At 40.4% G+C, this 18,443-nt stretch overlaps 1 pseudogene; it reads right to left on the reverse strand.

Moving 5' to 3' along the window:
• The window catches only part of LOC144272389 (dynein axonemal heavy chain 11-like), a 188,209-nt pseudogene that overhangs the window by 11,158 nt on the left and 158,608 nt on the right, over window positions 1–18,443 (reverse strand).

Here is an 18,443-nt window from a genome sequence, read left to right on the forward strand (position 1 = left end):
GGAAAGAATTAGATCACAAACCCCTACAGGGTAATTATAAACTATTGCTACAGTCTTACTTATGTTAGTGTTCCTGGAGCACTTACTGAACATGCGACCAGATAGGACAGCACATATTAGCCTCATTTTAAACCTGGGTATGTTCTGAGACTGGGTATGTATGATAAGGGTATGAACCTTATCCAATGGCTAATGATTACCTTCTAGTCATGGTCAAAGGCACATGCGAATCCATTTAAGTGTTCCAGCGGGCACAGTCGTATATATTTTGGACCACTCGATATTTCTGTCTCGGTGGATTTGAGTGGATCCATTTTTCCCCCCTCCCACAGAGTTCCCAAAGTGGGTATTGCCTTCTAGCCTAAGGGCTGCTTCATGATGGGGGCATTCTCAAAATATCCACCACAGCTGGCAACCCCTCTTGGTGGCACTTGCAGCAGAGAGGCTGAAGGACTGAATGGGCATGGGGATTTAACTCCCCTCTCACCAGCTCCAAGCTCGGGCTGAGGCACAATGAGAAGGCAATACTCAGAAGGTTGTACTGTCATTTCCTAATATGGGGATAAATGGAAGCTTTCAGGCTTCTGAGCAGCACCTTTTGTGATCACTCATTTCACTCAATTTAAAAAACAAACAAGCTATTTTAGAGTTGACAAACCGTGTTATAATATTTTTTAAGGTCCATGCAATATGAGATGACAAAACACCCCCCAAAATGCAGACATCTACTATATGCATACACAGTCGTGTCTTTAGTTAGACTGGATCATCCCACAAGGCAGGTAAGCAAAGCACACATACCTCCAGAACTAAATCAAGTCCCTTAAGTAAATGCCTTATCTCATGTATTAGCATATTCATTCTCTCACATTCTTGAAAACAAACTAGTATATATGGGGAGTGTTCTGCTGTTTTTGAGGTAATGTCAGACATGTTATATTCTTCGAGAAGTTTCTCCTGTATCTCATCTAGTATGCCTTTACCTTCATGTTTTTCATGTTGAAAGTTTCTTGTGTATCCAATTATGTGAGCATTTGTAGAATTTAGGGGGCTATTTACATGCAGGGGAAGTTACAAACGTACATACGTGCTTAACTTTATGCACTGAGTAGTTCCACTGATTCTTGTGGGACTAATCTCAGTGCATCACATTAAGTACATGCATAAATAGCAGGATTGGGGCCAACACCTAAATGTTAACTACCTGGGGAAAGCCCCAGCATGACCTTTGGAAAATAAGACCTCTTAATGTGCATGCTTACATTGATTGGAAAGATTGTCTGAATGCAAAGAAGAAAGTCACAGCTTGAGTATCGACTACTACTTTGTGTCTTGCAGTCATGTTGTAGCTGTGTTGGTCTCAGGATATGAGAGAGACAAGGTAGGTGAGGTAAAATCTTTTATTGGACCAAATTCTGTTGGTGGAAGGGACAAGCTTTCGAGTTTCACAGAGGTCCTCAGGTCACTACTTTGCTAACCACTCCATATTGCAGTATTAAATTGTACCCCTTGCGCGATCTGCCCCATTCACACAATTGTTTTTGTATGTGGGATGGAGAATTGCAGCTGCTTCTGTCTCCCCTTGTCTCTCTGGACTCAGAAAGCGCTTGGTGCGTCTGGGAATTGGCACGTAGGACGGAAGAAAACCAACCTCACCAGAAATCTGCCCAGTTCTTCCAGCTCCTCCTTAGAAGAGGGCAGGAGTATCAGGGGAGGCTCCTGACAGGGGAAGCTGGAATATTTGAGAGAACCTGGCACTCCTAGCATGGGACCAGAGAGGTACATCCGCATAGATATACTTGGCCTCCTCTGAATCCTCCACAGAATTTGTGGGCTTTTTCTTTAGGAATGGGAAGGGCGTGGAAACGAACCCTACTCTCCCTTCCCTGGATCAATTTGGAGGAAACTGCAAGAACACTTCACAGGGTTTCCCTACAGGATGGCAAGTTCTGGTGTACAGTTCATGGGAAAATGGGATACTGCAGCTTGACAAAGGATTCTAAAGAGCGGAGTTCTACTAAAGCATAATAAGACTCACAAGGGATTGCTGCATGATTCAAACCGGTGTTTAATGTATTCAGATTTCTTTTATGTATCACTTAGGCTGTAGATCAGTTTCCCACATTACCAATTTCAAATCAAAGCCATACAGAATAGCTTTTACTGGTGAAACCAAAGAGCCAGCAGAAGAAACCAACAAGCGACACACCATCTTGTGAAGGATTTGCAATCTGTTTTTACTAGCCTTTTCTTCCACAGTCTGTGAGACTCCTTCCCCAGTAATCGAATCCTTGGATTGCAGTTCCAACAGCATATGGAACAGTTTGTCTGAAATCACTGTCAAGAATTCAATCTCTGCATTGGGGGGGTAGGCCACAGTGGATGGACTTTCAGGAGGTAACATTGCATCAGTGTATTTAGGGTAATGTTGATAAGCCAGGATCACAAACCCAGGAGCAAGACCTAGCTTCCTATCAAACTGTCAAAAAAACCCACCAAACCACAAGTGACAATCCTTGCTAAACAGAAAAAGGAACCTGCTAGCTATAAATCAAATTATTCCGTTATGGAGTCATTGCTGAGAATGATATGACTTCTTAACAGTTTATGTCCATGAAAATTAATAAAATTTGTTCCATATTTTAATTAACTTCTTTATATCACATACAGATATTGATGTTCACAAGACAAAAACTACATGAATTTGCAAAAAAACAGGTTTTTCTTCAGTTAGCAAAAAACATACCGATAATTTTAATTTAAAAAATAGAGAGAACTATTTTAAAAGAAAAATGTTATTTCTTCCAAATTACAAAGTGCTGCTCTCTGGTGTAACATTATTATTCCTTATATTAATTTATTAAATAAAGCAATTTATGATAGTATCACTGAAAAAAGCCATCCCTTCTTGAAATGAAAGCGAGTAATAGTGTAAGGTTTGCAAAATAAAACGGCATGGTTTTTTCTTCAGATTATTACCAAAATACATGTATTGTTTATTTGACAATCAATACACTCCATAAAATAAAATGGAGCTATGGTATCATCATCATCATAAGTTCTTTTCAAATGGTTTGCTGAGAGTCAGACTTTATCCTTTATGGAACAGAATGGCAAAATTGTTTAATTCAATATCATATACTCATAATAAGCTAAAATTCTGCTGTATCTCAAAACTGCTACGCAAATATTTTAGGCTTACTAGACATTTAAAACAACAGACGGGTGGGAGTACATTTATTTATTTACATTTGTAATGACTTAAAATTCAAAATGCTATTTGATGCTTTTGAAGTATTACTGTGGGATGCTAAATTACTACTGAAATCTTACAGTTTTGTGATACCTTTCAACCTGCCAAGATACATAATGATGATGACGATAACAACAATAGCAGTAGTGCAGGATCCTTAAAATAATGTGGGGCTCATTTCTGAAAGATAAATACCATTTTCTCTAACTTCAGTTTTGTGATTCAGCATTTGTGATGCAAGTAATCTGCAATAATGAAGGTAAAATAACCCCAGGTTTGTGTGGGATGGAGATACATTTGAATCTAAAATGAGGCGCCTCCCTTATAATGAGGGACATGTTAGCAGCATGCAGTGCCATGATGCAAGGCTTCCTCCAGAGAAACTGCAAAAAAGTTCATCTTCAGAAATGACATTATACTGAAAAAATGAACAATTAGTCCAGATGTGCCTGCTGCCGGGCCTCAAGTTTTTTCAGTGCCTCACCAGATCTGTTTGGAAAAGGATTTCCCACTGTTTCTTTGAGAGAGAATGCACCACACTAGTAGGGCCAGAGAAAGCTGAATGACCCCAGATTCCTGGCAACCCCAACTGCAAATATGGGTAGCTCCTTGAAAGGAGTTACAGCTTCCCTCCCTGCAGCCCCTCTATATTCTGCTCTCTTTTTAAAAATTCTTGTTTCTTTTCACTGCATTCTTCCTTGGCTTTCTTTTAATCCTTTTCTGCTCTTGTTCTTTTGTTCTTGTTCTTGCACTCAGAGCAGGTTACATACTGCTCAGGGTGGGTAGGGAATGTACACTGCAGGCTCTGTGGGTGTGTTCTCACAGCTGAGCTGAGTGGCACATGGGACGGGAGAAAGGAAGAGAAGTTTGAGCCAGTGGGCTACTGCCTTGGCCTGCCACTGTATACATCTGCGGCCTGATTCTCCACTATCTCCCACTTTGTGTAGCCACTTACATATGTGCATGGTGTGTATAAAACACCACCAATCTGATCTGGAAGTGTTGTATACTCACTTTGCACAGGTGGCTTGTTCAGGAGGGAAGAGAGAAAAAATAGATATAAAGGACTATGTATGGTGACAAATATATTGTTTCATGGGGTAGGATGAGGGAATCACAATAGAAGGTTAGTGTTCATCAATGTCAAAAGGGATCCCAAAGAGAAGGGTTGGGAACCACTCGTTTACAACAATCAGAATGATCCTGATTCTGTATCCCACAACTCCCATTGACTTCAGTGCAAAATCTGTGTCTGTCTAAACAACAAAAGTCATAATTGTGCACAAATGAACTCCCTTGTACAGCATGACGTAAAAGGGCTTTTGCTGCCACTGACTCCTACCATGTGATTTTATAACTTGAGGGAATTCCATAAATATTATAACCCTCTCTATAATGCATTTGCAGACATCTTGGATATTTGAAGGGAGATCAAAGACCACCACCAAAAATCATCAATGGATTGGACAGATAGACTTTTGAGCTAAAATAGCTAAATCCTTAATTGAACCCAGGATGCTTACATGGGTAGGAGTGGAGGAGCACATCTGAGGATGTCTAGGTAGAGAAAAAATAATGTTGCTTAAAACCAAAATCCACAGACCATAGAACTTTGTGCCAATGGATGGATGGATGCAAGGCTGGATTATCACTGGGGAATCTCCCCTGGCAAAACGTACAGATGTTCCGCTTTTACTCCAGTCCCATTAACTTCACTCAGACATAACCTCATGCGTCAGGGCTTAAACTATATCTAACCAGTATGGGTTAGGGTGAGACCTTATTGGGAAACAGGTTATACCACACTGAGAGATCCTACTCTGAGGTTTGTTGTACTTTCCTGTGAAGCATCTGGTTCCAGCAACTGTAGGATACAGGACAGTGGACTAGATGGACCATGGCTCTGATCCAGTCTGACAATTCCTAGATTCCTATGCAGATGCTCGTAAATATAAGACAGAAGGATATATCCCTACTGCATTTTGATATCACATTATTCTAGTGTGTCAATGATGTCTCTAAAATTTCAGCATATCTAGAGCTGTTATACAATGAAGTTATCCATTTTTAGTCAACTTAACCATACAGTTTTTGATGTTTAAAAAGTAATACGTTATTAAAAGCTGATATTACTATTCCATTTTTACTTTGACATCTGAGAATTTGAAAGGGAAGAACCCAAAGCTTGATGTGTACAGGCCATGTCACATAGAACTGAATACACAACCTAGATTATGTGCAGGGTGAGGTAAATCAGTCTGACGACGGTAATAAATGACCCAAACATTTTTATAAAAAAGATGAACGGAATCTTTTCTGCAATTCCTAACTGTTCCGGTAACTTCCTTCACCAATTATCTTACATAGTCATATGTCCCTTTAATTCCTGATTCCCAGCTAAGACTGAAAGCAGGAAGTTGAAACTATCTTGAGAATGAACTCTTTGCAGGGTAGTTCTGTCTTAACTGGAATCAGGAAGCAACAGAAGTCCCACAAGCCTGCTTGTGTTAACAGTTTTGTTAACATAAATGATTTGGTGCTAAACAGCCACACCCATCTTTTTTTTTTGGGGGGGGGGGAGGGGTGTATCCTAATCTACCCTATGGAGATTTACCCATTAATAATTGAATTACAAGCAGCTAAGCAGAATCCTTATAAAAATAGTAATCAGTGGTCCAAAACACTTCAGAATCACTATTGTAAGCTTTAGCCTTTTGGATCCTTACTGTAACATTTTCTTTTTTATATATGGGGAGAAGATTCTGTTTTATTGTAAAATGAAACGATTTAAGGTAAATAATGTTATGCAAGGACATAATTTTCACTGCCAACGTAAAAATGGATGGAAGAGCCAGGGGAATTGAAAGGTGAAATAGCACATCATGATCCAGCAGTGCACTTATCACAAATAACACACGTTTAAGAAAAATTATATTCTTCAGAAGTGTTAAGTTTACATATAAAAATGTGTCAGCTTCCAGCAGGGGGAGCTCTAACTCTGGAAACACTTCTGTGGTTGCTGAAGCTTTGATTACCTGATTGGGTTGCATATACTCTTCCAACTGTATGCGACAAAGTCTTCTATCCTAGTTGTCTGTAATATGACCACTATACATAATCTAGCCAAACAAGTAACAGAGATCTTCCCAGGATACCTACTACAAGAAAGATATTTTTTAAGTGTAGGGTTTGATTCTAAAGGAAATGAAATAATTATTCAGACAAAGAGCAGAGGGTAGTTAGTGTATCGGGATTTCTACCCTCAGTGAAGAAAGATTCAATTCTGTTTGCCAGTCAGGTTCAGAACAACAGTTGATGGGGCAGAAAATTTCCACTATTCTAATTGTCACACAAGAGAGGTCGCACAAAGTCATCCTTCGTAGAATGTGTTAATCATCTTTAAAATTCGTATTAAAAATAAAAACCCAGTGTTGCACATACAGGAAACAACAGGATTAGGTACAGCACATTTATCAAAGTAGTCAGGGATGGCACATGCTTACTTAAATAGGTTTAAGGAAATGCAAAAAATCTGAGAATTTGCTTCCAGGTAGTTGTAGAGAACATGGTCAGCAATTGTGAGGTTTCCATTGTTAAAAGGGCACTTTCTGTTCTAGCCCCAAAGTCCAAATTTCTGCCACTCATCCACAAAGGCATGACAGCAGCAAAGTGAAAAACAGAATAATCTTGAATTCCTGTTCACAGATACACTGATCAAGCAGGTTCTGAAAAATCAGAGAGATTTCACTTATTCAAGAGACTCCATCAATCTGAAAATTTCTGTGTGAAGATTTTGTACTTCCTATAATTATAAGTAACACTGCAGATGACTATAACTGACAGAAGTTAGTGACAAAAGTATCTTCACTATTTTTTGCAGCTTGTTTACTTTGTACATTTGTCGGCACTTTCTGTGTCATTGTTTCCCCTGTACAGTCCGCTACCTGTTTTCTTTCTTGCTACAAGACTCCTATAAACATCAACAGGGGAACAAAAAAAGACATTATAATTTCTAAAGGGTTTTCTAAGATGATTTGCACACCATACTATTTAAGATGTGAGCTATCAGAAAATAGATTTTTTTTTTGCTATGAGGCAATTTCTCAAAAAATTAAAGTTAATGGTTTCCCTTTAATGTGACTATTCATGTTAAAGAGCTAATTGATTTCTATGCCTGTCTATGCAACGTTGCTTGCAATTATTAACTGTATCAGTGTTTGTGTATCTTTTAAATATCAATAAAAGTGTTTTAATTAAAAGCACATTCTACAAAATGGAAACAAGTTGAGAGAAAAATGATGATGATCTAGTACAACCAAAGTGATGTTTCATATTACATGTGATCAAAACGCTTCGGACTAGTTTCTTAGCTGGTGTAAATTGGCATAGTCCCATTGATTTCAATAAGGTTAATTGATTTACACCAGCTGAGGAACTGACCCCATACACAGTAATAATACAAAATAATCCAGTGGCCACTGGGCACAAAAATTCATGTTCTCGCATCTGAATTAAAGAACAAAATGAAACCACACCAAAATAATTTCTCATTTCTACAGTAATTATCTGTAATGTCTGCAAACTGTTTCCCATGGACACAGGAATATATTTAATCAGAAGCCATATTTCATGCTTCAGAATGAGAGGATCTAATTTCTTGTTTGATGTACAGTTACACCACTATAAGAAAATTTTGTGAATGGATCTTTATGTAATGAAGTTTATTCTATTATATTATCTCACAGCCTGCAGCAACTGTCAGGGACTTTTCAATTTTAAATGACTTTACATTGATAAATTTAATAATCCTATTTTTATACTTTATAACTCCTATGATGTTTTTACTTGCTTGGACAAAATTATCCAGTGCAGCATGAAGATTATGCAGCATTCCAGTGGGTGCCTCATTGGTTATTTTAATAGAGTTTTCCAAAATTCCCTGTGGAATGACATGATCTTTAGGAGAAGGGGCACGTTCAGCACACATAAAAACCTGATAGTCTGGGTGACTTCCTTCACTGCGTTTCTCCACAAATTCCTCTACTGTGCCAAGCCACTTTGCTACCAGATGAATATTCTGGGTAAGGGGGTGGGGAGGTAAGAGAGAGAAATAGGCTTCCCAGTGAGCTATTGATTTGAAGTATGAAACATTTTATTGATACAAGCAAATCTGAGGCGTAAGGAAGCAGTTGGATACAACACAATATCTGCAAAAATCGTGTGCATCTGTTCAGCACAATATACCGCATCATGACAGTAATCTTCCCTGCTTGTGTCTATTCATCTGATTACACAGAGTAACAATTCTTTTTGCTACACATTTATTTACTAAAGGGTTTTTTTTTATGGATAATAAATTAGTAAATCAAATAGCATGTGTCTGGTAAAATACTAGAGTCAACTCCCTACCACACAACGCAGATGCAGTTCACATTTTATGTGATTTTCAATGACCCATTAACACTCAGACCTCGATATTAAGTTCTGAGCTTCTCTTCTGGAAGAGACAAAGGCAGTTGGTAATCATTATTTAGCGCTGTTTTATCTAGACACACATTATTTTGAAAAGCTTCCATTTTTAACACTGCAATGTAGCACTGTTGAAATGAAGAGTTTTGACTTACTTGAAGTATAACCCAGTGGCCTTCTTTTGATGCTTTTACCATAGCTATTTCTGCCTCTGCTTCCTGTCCTTGACCCAGAGGTACACTGTGAAGTTTTCTGGCGTCAGTGGTAAATTCAAGCTTGCTCCCTAAACAGAACAATATATCATATCACTTCAACCCAAATAATTAATATAATTCAAAGAATCACATACTGTGCACAGAGCATTTAAATTGTACACATAATAGAAGTCACTAAACTGAGAACAAAAACAATCCCTCCAAAATAGAGTTTCATTATATCAGATGGACTAATATGTTTTACTCCTTTTGTGCTTCTTACAATACAAAATTGCAGATACAATAAGAGGCAATCCAGAAGGAGAAAAACCAACTAATTTCCACTAAGGAAATCACTACCTACTACACATATAAAATACAATTATACCACAAAAGTGCATTTTCTGGTAATGTAATGTAAAGGCAAATATAAAAAAACTTCTGACTAAAATAACATAAACTGACTAGTTTCAGAGTAGCAGCCGTGCTAGTCTGTATTCGCAAAAAAAAAGGAGTACTTGTGGCACCTTAGAGACGAACAAATTTATTTGAGCATAAGCTTTCGTGAGCTACATCGGATCCGATGCAGTGAGCTGTAGCTCACGAAAGCTTATGCTCAAATAAATTTGTTCGTCTCTAAGGTGCCACAAGTACTCCTGTTCTTTTTATAAACTGACTAGGGTATCTGTTAAGCAGCTGCACATCCCATCGATGTACATACAGAGTGCAAGGAGTTAACCTGTAGTCATTACATTGAAATTGTGTGTGTGTGTGTGTGTGTGTGTGTGGTGGGGGGGAGAGTCGTGGCATAAAGAAGGATGAGTTGAAATTAATACATTTGTCTCTTATCAATGTAAGTAGGCCAAATTCTCCTCATGCAAAACTATCGACTTGCACTCATGTAATCAAAACAGATGCTGGCCCTTTATTTTTTCACCAGAGAGCAACCAACAATTGCATTGTACACTGTCTGAGTCAAGCACTACAATTGTCATAAAGGAGTATATTTTCCAAATGTCAAATAGTTCATGAAGTAATGTGATGGTACTCAACAATAATGGAGGTTCCTTATTTATTTCTCTAGAGATATTAATTGTAATAGCATTAATTACAATGAATTCTTTTGGTATTAATGTGAATGAGTAGGAGTTCCACTCCAATTCAATAGAAAGTATGTTAGTTGTAAGCATTCCCTTTTGTGCAACATAAATAGACATGTTTGGCCTGGACTTACCTAATGATTCTATGGCTTTCAATGGGTCAGCTCCAGGAGATAAATGAAAACTAGCAGGACTGTTTTCTTAAAACTATTTTGCATACTCAGTTTTATGCCTCTCTACATATTGGTTCCAAATTTCTCTTCACCAAAGTTCCTATAAATTAAGAGTTGCAAATGATAAAACTTCAGGGAAACCAACATTTAAAATCTATAGAAAAAACATGAATACTACTAGTATTTTATCATGATTCATATTTGGTAGAAATCCAAGAACACCACAGTCTGGAGGCAAAAAATCCATTCCTCAAAGTGTTCAGGTTAGTAATCCAACTAACACCATATGTCATCTGATCTGGTCGTCTGGCTTACATCATAATCAGCTTCTGGAGGGAACTTTTCATTTTCCATTCTTGTGAAAACTTCTCTTTCTTTGGACATTCTGATTCCACCACTTTTTTTCCTTCATTTTGGGGAGCCTTCAATATCTTTATCCATGCCACAAAATTAATCCCTAAAACATGTTGTCTAGAGATGAAAAAAACCCTAAGCACACCGATCACATTTTATTGTATTCATGTATATTTTGAACAGCAAAAAATCCCAAATTATTTGCACAGATTTTTAAAAAAAACAACAACAATGTTTGTGGTCTTCCTTGCAAGCCTACCCAGGTTCCGGGGTACATACTACACTTTAATTGCACTCTATGCAGAGCTGGAGTGAAAATCCAGTAGCCTGTTTTAGCTGTTGTCAATATTAACGGTGAATAAGAAGTCAAGTTCACAAGCATCAGTTTCTGTATTCATAAGTAAAAGCTGCAAAACAAAACATTTACGTAATTAACTGAACAATTCCCCGCCTACAGTTGTTTACATCTGTAAGAGTTTAGGACCCCATTCAGGACCAAATCCCAAGTTCCAGCCGGTTTTTTAAACATGCAGTCTACGGGTACCATAACATGTTGATTTAAATATAGAAGTGTTCCCTACTGCAGTTGAATCAATTCACAGTAGATAAGTGGACAAAAAGTAGCAATTGAGTAAGTCCATTTGAATCAAACAAAAATCACCCTGAACATTCATACAAAATTTGAACCAAACCCCAAACCTAAAGCTGTTTTGAAGTTCAAAACATTTAACTCTTTCTGTTAATTTTTCGCTCCCATCTGTGTGCCTTTTTTATATGGGACCAGGGATAGAAACACTAAAATGTGGGGAGAAACAATATTTTATGGTGTTCCTGGCTCAGTAAAAACCAAATAGCACTGGAATGTCATATTACATTTCCAGAACTGAGAGGATTAGCTAAGCAACCAAATTTTTGGATGGTTATCAAATCTGAATCCAAACTATCTAAGGTTAGCAGATTGCTAGCTTTTGGTGACTACTTTATAGAAATCAAAAGTAAACATAAAACCACTATAGTATTTAACTGTCTTGTGGAAGGATATGTTGCTTGCCAACATTTGGAATTTACTGAGGAAGCATTTCAGCTAAGTGTTAGTAGCCACCACTCCTTCAGAGCAGCAAAAAATGTGACAAATAAACCATTTACTGCAATTGCCCCTTTCAAACAGAACAGGAATGTTTTGGGGGGAGAGGGGAGGGCGGGAGCATCCCTGCCCCTGGTGGAGGTCATTATTCTCCAGAAACTGGTAAACCAACCCTGGCTCATGTAGATACTTGAGAATAGGAAATGTTTTGTCTTTGAAATGCACCAGATTACATGTAGCTTCAAAGAGTGTTCATGGGGAAGACACCCCCGGGACCACCTTACAAGGGCTTTATTTCTTGCCTACAAATTAGTCAGTTCAAAACACTGCTCTCCTCTCATCTCAGCCCTCAAATCTAACACTGCAGATGCCATTTGCAAAATGGGGGGTAAGAAAGAAAAGCAACTGTTTTGGAAAAGACAAAAATATTCTAAAAAATGAAGCCAGGCGCTGTAGAGACAGGAATAAGGATACAGTTCAGCTGGCAAGTAATACACTGACAGGGTGATGGATTTTTGAGGCATTTCAATAAATCCGTCTTTTTCAACTTCAGCAGGGGCGCATTGAAACAGCTACATTTTCCAAGTGGCAGACAGACAATAGCATCTACATTATTTTTAAGAAAGCACCTACAGCATTATGATGACTATAACTAAATCCATCTTAAAGCTGCGGGGGGGGGGGGGTCAACAAATGTATTGAGCTCTTTGTGTAATGCCTCACTGACATTTCCCAACTCCCTCAGTCGGCTTTTTGCCCCCCCCCTTTTTTTTTTGAGAAACCTGGTAAAATGCACTAAAGGATTTAAGGTTATCCTCTGTCTCTCTGTCTAACTTCTGACATATCTTTATGACAATAAAAAGTCACAGTCAGCTGTAATAGGAGGGCAACACAATGAATCCCAGTAAGTCAGGGAGGGAGGTCATTTTTTTTTCAACTTCGCTGCCCTCTCACCCCCATTTCTTCCTTGCATAACAGAAGTGCCATCTGTTCCTACCCCAAACATGCATGTATTTGATTGCCATTCTGTAATAGCTAACAGAAAAAGAGATTATCAAGCGATCTAAAGCACTCATCAGCATTACTAGTCTCTCCCATCCAATGTGTTTTGTTTGCACCTCCAAAGATTTAGAGACAAATGGAGATAGATGAGTGCTGTCATTGCCTATAATTATTCCTTTATTTGGTAGGGTACCATATATCAAAGGTACAGAACATGGCTGCAGTAAGGAAATATGAGGCTCTGGGGTCAGAAAGTTTTAGGAGCCCCAAATGAGGGGAGGGATGTTTAGCTTATAGTTTTGTGTGCTCTAGTTTGCATTCACATAGCAAGCACTATTACTTGGGTGCTGTGCTATCAAGATGCTGCATTAGAATACATTATTACCAAGTAACGATGTTGCATGATGCAATGTCACCTTGTAGTGATGCAAAAATATGTATACTTTGCAGCTGGGGTGCCAACGTTAAAAATGTGGCTCCAAAAATCAGCTCTGTACAAAAGTCATCCCAGGGTTCCATGTTTAGTGTAGCTCAATGACTTCCGCTCAAATTTGTGCAGTTTACAAGTAAAAAAAAGATTTTTTTCCCTAACTGCCAGGTCAGCAAACTCAACTTGGGATCTTAAAGTCAAGTTGGGTCCTTTCCTTCCTATCTTGTAACCAGTTCTAATGATTCTGTAGGCCAAATCCTGCCCTCAGTTACATCTGGTGCCACCTCATGAAAGCAATGGCTCTACATTTGGAACTTAATTAATGGTTCAACAGAGGCCAGGTTGTGGTTGTCCTGAAGTAGTGCTAAAAAGAAAAGAAAGGAATATGCATTTTGTTACCCAGACAAGTAGACGTGACAAGATACATTCATGGAGCAGATCTACTGAGACATCTGGTGCGAATTTGCCTTAATTACTTTTCAAAGTAGAACAGCACTTTAAATCCAAATTTCTGAGCGATCTAACCTCTGTCCCATTCCTCTTCCCTCACTTTCTGCCCCTCTGTCTCCACTCCTGACTCATAGATACTAAGCCCTGGTCTACACTAGGACTTTAGGTCGAATTTAGCAGCGTTAAATCGATGTAAACCTGCACCCGTCCACACGACAAAGCCCTTTATTTCGACTTAAAGGGCTCTTAAAATCGATTTCCTTACTCCACCCCTGACAAGTGGATTAGCGCTTAAATCGGCCTTGCCGGGTTGAATTTGGGGTACGGTGAACACAATTCGATGGTATTGACCTCCGGAAGCTATCCCAGAGTGCTCCATTGTGACTGCTCTGGACAGCACTCTCAACTCAGATGCACGATTGTTTGCCGTTGCTCTGACTCAGAGAAGGGCGACTGACAACACAGCTTACAGGGTTGGCTTACAGGGAGCTAAAATTAACAAAGGGGGTGGCTTCACATCAAGGAGTATTTCAGGCAGGACTTCACGGAGGGTTCCAATAAGAAATGGTGCACCTAAGTTATTGCTCTTATTGGAACAAGGAGTTTAGTCTGGCCTCTGATTGATACATGGCTAGATTTACCTCGCTGCACCTTCTCTGTGAGTGACTGCAGTGTGACCTAGAGGAATGAGTCCCCTAGATGGGGGGGGGGTGTTTGCAAATGAGTACAAAACAAATCTGGTCTATTTCTTGTTTTAATACACTCCATCTATCTTTTACATCTTTGGCTGGCAGCAGACGGTGCAGAAGGACTGCATGCCATCCACATCTCATGGCTGCTAGGCAGAAGATGGTACAATAGGACTGCTAGCCATCCTCATCTCTTGCCTGCCCGGCAGAAGATGATGCAATAGGACTGCTAGCAATCCGTATCACCTGCCTGCTCACCATAAGACGGTTCAATAGGACTGACTGCAGGACTAAAGAGAATGACCTGGTCAAGTCACTCCAAATTTAGTCCCTGCGCCCATGTCTGCCCAGGCACTCCTGATCGACTTCACAGAGGCGACCATGAGCACCTTGGACATGATGATGACGGCTACCAGTCCTATTGCACCGTCTGCTGCCACAAGGCAATAGGTTGCTGCTGCTGTGTAGCAATGCCGTACCGCATCTGCCAGCACCCAGGAGCCATACGGTGACAGTGAGCTGAGCGGGCTCCATGCTTGCTGTGGTATGGCGTCTGCACAGGTAACTCAGGAAAAAAGGTGCGAAACGATTGTCTGCCCTTGCTTTCACGGAGGGAGGGAGGGAACGGGGTCCTGATGATATGTACCCAGAACCACCCGGGACAATGTTTTAGCCCCATCAGGCATTGGGATCTCAACCCAGAATTCCAATGGGCGGCGGAGACTGCGGGAACTGTGGGATAGCTACCCACAGTGCAACGCTCCGGAAGTCGACGCTTGCCTCGGTACTGTGGAAGCACTCTGCCGAGTTAATGCACTTAATGCACTTAGAGCATTTTCTGTGGGGACACACACACTCGAATATATAAAACCGATTTCTAAAAAAACGACTTCTATAAATTCGACCTAATTACGTAGTGTAGACATACCCTAAGGCCAGAAGGGGCCATTGTGATCATCTAGTCTGTCTTTAGAACTTCCCCAAAATAATTCCTAGAGCAGATCTTTTCGAAAAAATCCCATCTTCATTTTAAAATAGTCAGCAATACAGAATCCACCACAAACCTTGGTGAACTGTTCCAATGATTAATTACTCTCCTGGTTAAATTATCTGTCCATCTCCTGTTTCTTTCCTTTCAGTCCCTGCTGCCTCTCGCCTCACCCTCCTCCTGCTTTCGCTTTCCTCCTACCTACTTCCTTAATTAAGCCAGCTCTTATATGTCCAGGGCCTTTCCACTTTGTCAGGCCACTGAAAGGTGGAAGCAGAGCCGGGAGTGGGGCAGATCCTGGAGCACAGGAGACATATGGGCAGCACACCCACACTGTGGAACTAACTGGCATGGTAAGACAGTGGAATACACCAGGAAAAATTCTGAACAGCAGGCTATGTCATTGCATGGGGACTCCAGGAAGCTATGCTTGTGCTTAATTAATTAATTAAGAGCTATTTTGTTTAGCTCTTAATTAATTAATTAAAAAGAATCAGAGACTTTTTACAAAAGGTGGAAGTAGAGGGGAAGGCGTCAGCTCAGCAGTGTTATGCAGTTCAGTCACAGGGGACCTCCCTAGACTTGGCTACTAGCTGGGTTTTGATGCAGGAGTTGTGGAGGGCCAGTAGATCCAAGATTACGTACCCAAGGATCTACCAGAATAAGGAGAGAGTTAATCAGAGCAAAGGCTACCAAAGCCTTGGGGCTGCAGTAGATGCTGCAGAGCAACTGCTGAGGGGGCTGGGAAGAATTCCCTATGTCCTGGAGGGCAGCCTACCCCAAGCCCAGCTGCTCATGCTCAGGGTGGTGGGCAATCTATAAAGCAGTTGTGCAAATCAAATATTGCATAAGCAGAGTCTGAAGAGATCTGTCTGGCAAACCTCCTGATTTCTACATTATGTCAAAATACATGAGTCAACATTTCATTTTCCCAAATTTTCAGTAATTTAGTTGCCCTATTCTTGTACTTTATATCCTACACCAAGATGACATTTTTGAACCATATTTTAGGAGCTTAATTTGATCAAATGATCCAAGGGAACTACCAGTAGATAACTCTGATTTAATGCTAGATGTGTTATAATGGTTAGCATTTCTGACAATGAAGTTTTATTCTGCTCCAGTTAATTTTTAGGAAATACATGCTTTATTTTTTACATGAGCCAGGAATGCACATTCCTTTTTTTGCAGTTCAGTTAGGAAGTAAAAAAAAATTAAAAAATAAAGAGCTTAACCTTGAAAAGTGCTGAGCACCCTCAAAGAGAGCAGAGGGTGCTCAGCATCTTGCTGGATCAACCCCATAATACATCTCCCAGTGTGATAGACTTAATGGTGACCTGTAGGTGACCCAGAAGGAGCTGGGGTAAGACACAGCTAAAGGACTGATATTCGGATTTGGTAAATACTAGCAGTGTCTGAATATCAGCTTTCATGACCTCTTTCCCCTTCTCCACATGGGGAACCCAGTGCTCAATTTGAATGAAGGAGGTGCGGAGCTCAAGCAATTAGGTGCTGGGGTTCAAGCAATATTTTTAACATTAAAATACATACAGCAAGCCCAGAGATACCAGGGCTCAGCCCTGCCAAACTCTGGCACAAATTAAGCACTGATTCAACCTCCTCCTTCCCCACAACACATGTTCAACAAGCCCCACTCCTAAATTTACCACCTTCCTCCAGGACATGGCAGCTCATATCCCAATAGGCCCTTGGCCCTTCTCCTCTGTCCCCATTTGTGTTTTTTTTCCAAAAGGAACGTGTAGCTTGTGGGGAGGGGTACTAAGGCCTGTGCCCATCATACAACCCCTTCCGTGAACCCAGAAGAGCAATGTCTGGGTTGAGAAGCAAAGACATAATAGAGAAATTTCCAGCTGTGCAAGGAAAAAAAAAGGCATTTTATACCAGATCAGAGAACATTACACAATACTCTTCCCTCGCCTCATAAGAACAGCCATACTGGGTCAGACCAAAGGTCAATCTAGCTCAGTATCCTGTCTTCAACAAAGGCCAATGCCAGGTGCTTCAGAGGGGATGAACAGAACAGGTAATCATCAAGTGATCCATCCCTTGTCACCCATTCCCAGATTCTTGCAAACACAGGCTAGGGACACCATCCCTGCCTATCCTGGCTAATAGCCATTGATGAACCTATCCTCCATTAATTTATCTAATTCTTTTTTTAACCCTGTTATAGTCTTGGCCTTCACAACATCCTCTGGCAAGGAGTTCCACAGGTTGGCTGTGCTTTGTATGAAGAAATGCTTCCTTTTGTTTGTTTTAAACCTGCTGCCTATTAATTTCATTTGGTGACCTCTAGTTCTTGTGTTATGAGAAGGAGTAAATAACACTTCCTTAATTACTTTCTCCTCCCCCACTGTGTTCTGTGTGTGTGAAAACCATGCCATCCTTGGGTGACCCAGTATAATTTAAAAAATGAATCCAGCTCCCACATTTTGCTCCCAGGATGGCTAGTGGGAAAATCAACTCTCTTCACTGGGATAACTTTCCAGGGATGATATTGTTTTTGTGTTCTTAAGAAAGCAACTTTGAGTGTCTGGGAGTACTGTGGAAGTACTGGGAGTACTGTGGCATACTCAGCCCCAGGGAGCATCTCAGACTCAGGGTGACACTGATGGACCAAAGTCCAACTCTCCAGAGGCCCAGTAGAGCTGTCCTTCAGCATAAGCAGCTCAAGCACCAGTATGGAGTCCTAGTAAATGTACAAACCAGTTCAATCTCTCCCTCCCACAGTGGGAAGAGAGGAGGAGGAGATATCACTACAGCAGAATCTCTCCTCACACTCAGCAGATGGGGGCCTTGCACATTGTAAGATTAGTTCTGCATACCTAATGACATATGGAGCAAAGTGTTGTGGGAGAAAGTGATCATGGACTAAGCGGGCACGTGCATGAGCATACACCCACCCAACAACATACAAAGGTGTCTCTGTCACAGACATACCGCACCTGGAAAGCTAACTGGGCTGTGAAGGTAAGCTTGTCTCTTTCAAACAGACCCCGAGGACGGATGTAAATGAAAGTGGAGTATGTCACACACTCGATCAGATTGTTTACCCTCTGTCAGGAAGTGTGCGGGAGTCCGGGCCCTGCACCCCTCTTCCTGAGATTCACCATGACTCTCAGCCAGCCAGTAAAACGGAAGGTTTATTGGACAATAGCAACACAGTCTAAAACAGAGCTTATGGGTACAACCAGGACCCCTCAGTCAAGTCCTTCTGGGGGGGCAGGGAGCTTAGA

Source organism: Eretmochelys imbricata, chromosome 11, assembly GCF_965152235.1.
Source record: "Eretmochelys imbricata isolate rEreImb1 chromosome 11, rEreImb1.hap1, whole genome shotgun sequence".
In the NCBI taxonomy this organism is placed as follows: domain Eukaryota; kingdom Metazoa; phylum Chordata; order Testudines; family Cheloniidae; genus Eretmochelys; species Eretmochelys imbricata.